The sequence below is a fragment of the Heterodontus francisci genome, unplaced genomic scaffold (genome assembly GCF_036365525.1).
Source record: "Heterodontus francisci isolate sHetFra1 unplaced genomic scaffold, sHetFra1.hap1 HAP1_SCAFFOLD_59, whole genome shotgun sequence".
Taxonomy (NCBI): Eukaryota; Metazoa; Chordata; class Chondrichthyes; order Heterodontiformes; family Heterodontidae; genus Heterodontus; species Heterodontus francisci.
Window position 1 is genome coordinate 6,683,863 of NW_027140758.1, and position 5,384 is coordinate 6,689,246.

The window sequence follows — 5,384 nt, forward strand, 5'->3', positions numbered from 1 at the left end:
ACCCCAATGCCCCACACGTAACGACGTGGCCAACGCATCTCAGCTCCGGGACACCGGGAGCAAAGACACGTCTGGCGCACCTGAGCTCCTGGAGACCGGGAGCTGTGATGTTTTCGAGGAGGAACAGATGGAAGCAACTGAGGACAACCCAATCCTCTCTGCCTACAAGACCCCCCCCCCCCCGCCGATGTCACCCGAGCGGCACAAACCCTGCATGAAAAATCAGGAGGGGTTTCTGAGCCCAACCAACGTGAAACTGCTTGCGCATACGATGGGTATGCAGGAACATCCCGAAGGGGAAGGACTGGGACTAGCGAGGACAAATGGTATGGGAAGCAACAACTAATTTTAGTACAAAATGTGTGTACGAATTGCTTCCATTAATGTGCGTAGCATTAAATCTACTACGCGATGTGTTTCAACCTTGGATTACCTTGCCAAGGTCAAAGCTGACCTACTGTTTCTGCAGGAGTGTGGAATACCACACCTCAGCACCTACAGGCAGTGGTCGCGATGGTGGTCCCATGGGCCATCGATCTGGTCGGGGGGTAATGACTGCCGTTCCTCCGGCTTGGGTATTCTGCTGCAGGGAGGTAACTTCACCATCTCCGTAGTTAAGGAGGTGGTGGGCGGCCGCCTCCTCGTAGCAGACGTGATGTACAACAACGCTCCGCTCCGGTTGATCAATGTGTACGCCCCGGTACAACGCGGCGAGCGGCTGACCGTCTTCCAGCAGCTCCCACTGCTGCTGGCGACGTCCAGGCCGGTCATCCTAGGCGGTGACTTCAACTGCATCATCGATGCGGCTGGACGATCCGGCAGTGACGACAGCAAACTGGACGCTACGTCCAGATTCCTAATAGAAACAGTTAAAGATGCCAAACTGCACGACGTCTTCAGCAAACCTGCAGACGGAGCGCAGCGCAGATACACATGGTCAAGATCGGACGGGTCTGCCCGTTCCAGGATTGACTTCCTGTTTGTGTCCCGTGCTGTCACGGTCGGATCCACCGACGTCAAGCCGGTGTTCTTCTCCGACCACTGCCTCTTACTGGCCGACTGTCATTTGCAGGACGACCAGCGGGTTGGCAGAGGGACGTGGAAGCTCAATGCGACACTGCTGACCCCAGAGAACGTTGAGGAACTCAAAAGGGATTACAATGGTTGGAGGACCGTGAAACCCCTCTTTGAGTCTCCAGTTCACTGGTGGGAAGCGATTAAGGAGAACATCAAGAGGTTCTTCATCCACAAAGGTATTCAGAAGGCGAGAGAGAGACAGAGGGAACTGTCCCGACTCCAGAAAATTATGCAATATCTACTCCGGTTGCAGTCAATGGGGGTCGAGGTCAAGGAGGACCTCCAAGAGGTGAAGAGCCAGCAGGCCTCGTTCTTTGCCAAGGAGGCCTCCAAGATCATCTTCCGGTCCAGAATCCGCTCCATCGAGCAGGATGAGACGTGCTCGCGTTGCTTCTTCCAAAAGGTACACAGAGAGAGCTCTGTTATCAGCAGCCTGAAGGAAGAAGATGGCTCGGTAACGTCTTCGCAGTCCGATTTACTAAGGATCAGCAAATCCTTTTATGCTGGGCTGTATGACGCGAAGCCCACAGACAGCAGAGCCTCCCAGTCCTTCCTGTCATCTATCACAGAGGTCTTAGATGACAGCAGGAGGGAGAGACTGGACAAGCCGCTAACTCTGGACGAGCTGACAAAGGCCGTCGAGTCTTTCGAGACGAGTAAAACTCCCGGGAGCGACGGCTTACCGGTCGAGTTGTCCTCGGCCCTGTGGGACTGGGTCGGCCCGGACCTGCTGGACGTATACGAGAGTATGCTCCTGGCCGGCAGCATGTCAGAATCCATGAGAAAAGGCATCATCACCCTCATTTGCAAGCAGAAGGGGGAGAGGGCAGAAATCAGAAATTGGCGGCCTTTCTGACTGCTTAATGTTGATTACAAGATTCTGTCCAAAGTCATAGCCAGTCGAGTCAAGTCTGCTCTGGAGTTGGTGATTCACCCCGATCAGACCTGTACTGTACCCGGCAGGAAGATCTCTGATAGTCTCCCGCTACTCAAGGATACGATCGCCTACGTACGGGACAGGAGGGTGGACACCTGCCTCATCAGCCTGGACCAGGAGAAGGCTTTTGACAGGATATCGCACACCTACATGATGGACGTGCTTTCCAAAATGGGGTTTGGGGAGAGAATCTGCAATTGGATCCAACTGCTCGACACAAACATCAGTAGCGCAGTCTCAATCAACGGGTGGGAATCTGAAAGTTTCCCGATCAAATCTGGAGTCAGACAGGGCTGCCCTCTGTCCCCGGTCTTGTTTGTTTGCTGTATTGAACCCTTTGCTGTGTATATTAGGAAGGATGCGAGCATAAGAGGGGTGACAATCCCAGGCAGCGGAGGCACTCAGGTCAAAACCTCCCTGTACATGGATGACGTCGCCGTTTTCTGCTCGGATCCGCTGTCCGTGCGCAGACTGATGAGTATCTGCGACCAGTTCGAACTGGCCTCGGGAGCCAAAGTTAACCACGGCAAGAGCGAGGCCATGTTCTTTGGCAACTGGGCTGACCGATCCTTTGTCCCCTTCACCGTCAGGTCAAACTGCCTGAAGGTGCTGGGGATATGGTTCGGAAGGGCCGGGCGTGCACCAAAACATGGGAGGAGCGAGTAGCCAAGGTACGACAAAAGTTGGGCATGTGGGGGCAGCAATCTCTCTCCATTGTGGGTAAGAACCTGGTCATCGGGTGCGAGGCGCTCACGTTGTTGCTCTACGTGGCGCAGGTCTGGCCCATACCCCACTCCTGCGCCGTGGCAGTCACCCGAGCCATTTTCCGCTTCATCTGGGGATCTAATATGGACCGGGTCCGGAGGGACACGATGTTCAAATCTCTGGACAAGGGCGGGAAAAATGTACCCAACGTGGCCCTCATCCTGATGACCACCTTCGTGTGCGGCTGCATCAAGCTGTGTGTAGATCCCCAGTACGCAAACTCCAAGTTTCACTACGTGCTGAGGTTCTATCTGTCCCCGGTGTTGCGAAGGATGGGCCCGGTCACATTGCCGCGGAACGCTCCATGCAGTTGGGCGGTGCCGTACCACCTATCCTTCGTGGAGCAGTTTCTGCGGGAAAACACCTTTGACCACCGGTCCATCAGGCAGTGGTCTGCACGGAATGTCCTCAAGGCCCGACGGGAAAAGGAAACGATGGATCATGTCGGATGGTTCCCCGAGCAGACCGTCAAAGTCATTTGGTGGAATGCCTCATCACCAGAACTTTCAAACAAGCAGCAAGACGTAGCTTGGCTGGTGGTGAGAAGGGCCCTCCCCGTCAGATCCTTCATGCACACCCGAAGTCTCGCCCCCTCCGCACAGTGCCCCCGCATTGGCTGTGGTGGGGAAGAGACGGTCGCCCACCTCCTCCTGGAATGTGCCTTTGCAAAGCAGGTGTGGAAAGAGATGCATTGGTTTTTGTCAAGGTTCATCCCAAGCAGCTCTGTAACACAGGAGTCTGTGCTCGACGGGCTGTTCCCAGGGACGCACAACGAGACAAACATCAACTGCTGCTGGAGGACTATCAATTCGGTGAAAGACGCCCTTTGGTCTGCCCGAAACTTGCTGGTCTTCCAGCGCAAAGAGTTGTCCACCACCGAATGTTGCAGACTGGCACATTCCAAGATCCAGGACTACGTGCTGAGGGACGCACTAAAGCTTGGGGCAGCCGCAGCAGAGGCTCAATGGGGAAAGACCACAGTGTAAGGTTCCCCCACCAAGCTGGACTGAGGGGCTGGATCCATGGGAAACCCCTCGAACTGTATCGTTAATATTCTCAATTGCTGTAAATATAAAACTGTAATTGACATGACAATTGTGAAACGGAAGGGTTGGGAAGAAACTCATGACAGTATTGAAGGAAACTGATCTCCCTTGAAATGTTTGTATTTTTTGATGCTGTTTTAAACTGTTTGGCAATGTAATTGTTACAGGTTTTTATGAATAAAGTATATTTTGGAAATAAAAAATAAAGTTTGCGGCTCAAAGAGTGAGAAAAAAGGAATGTAGTGGTAGTAAGGTGGATTGACACTGTTCTCTGCAGCAAAGACGGCTGTGTTGCCTGCCGGTGCCAGGATTCAGGACGTCTGCTCAGGGCTGGAGAGAAACATACAATGGGAGGGGGAGGATCCAGTCGTCGTGGTCCATGTCGGTACCAATGACATAAGCAGGACAAGGTTAGAGGTTCTGCAAAGTCAGTATGAGGAACTAGGCAGCAAATTAAGTAGCAGAACCTCAAAGTTAATCATCTCTGGATTATTACCTGAGCCATGTGCAAGTTGGCATAGGACGAATAAGATTAGAGAAATTAATGCGTGGCTCAAAGACAGGTGTGGTAGTAGTGGGTTCTGGTTCGTGGGACATTGGCACCAGTACTGGGGAAAGTGGTGGCTGTACCGCTGGGATGGTCTGCACCTGAACCGTGCTGGTGCCGGTGTTCTAGCGAGCCACATAACGAGGGAAGTAGAGACAGTTTTCAACTGAATAGTGGGGGCAAGGGATCAAATTTGGGAAGATATGGTGAATCAAGGAGGAGAGACAAGGCAAGAGAGAAAGGTATAAATATGGGAAATGATAAACAGACTGTGACAGGAAGGGACAGAGCAGACAAATCTAAGAGTAAATCAACAGATAAGGCTAGAGGTTACAAAAATAATAAAAGGACAAAACTAAATGCTCTGTATCTGAATGCATGGAGCATTCGAAACAAAACAGATGAACTGAGAGCACAAATAGAATAAATAAGTGCGATCTGATAGTCATTACAGTGATCTGGCTGCAGGGCGTCATCGATTGGGATGTGAATATTGGAGGTTGCATGGCATTTAGGAAGGACAGGAAGCTTGGAAAAGGTGGTGGGGTAACTCTGTTAATTAATGATGGTATGAGCGCAATAGAGAGGGATGACCTAAGTTCAGGAGATCACGATGCAGAAGCAGTTTGAGTTGAGATGAGAAATAATACAGGCAAGAAGTCACTTGTGGGAGTGGTGTACAGGCCACCTAACATTAACCACACTGCAGGATGGGGTATAAAAAAAGAAACAATGGCAGCTTGTCAGAAAGGTACAGCAATAATTGTGGTGGATTTTGATATCCATATAGACTGGAAAATTCTGATGGGCAGAGGTAGCCTAGATGAGGAGTCCACAGAATGTTTTTGGGATAATTTCTTGGAAAAATAGGTTCTGGAGCCAACCTGAGAGCAGGCTATACTAGACCTGACATTGTGCAATGAGATAGGATTAATTAATGACCTCATAGTTAAGGTGCCCCTAGGTAGTAGCGATCATAACATGATTGAATTTTACATTCAGTTTGAGGGAG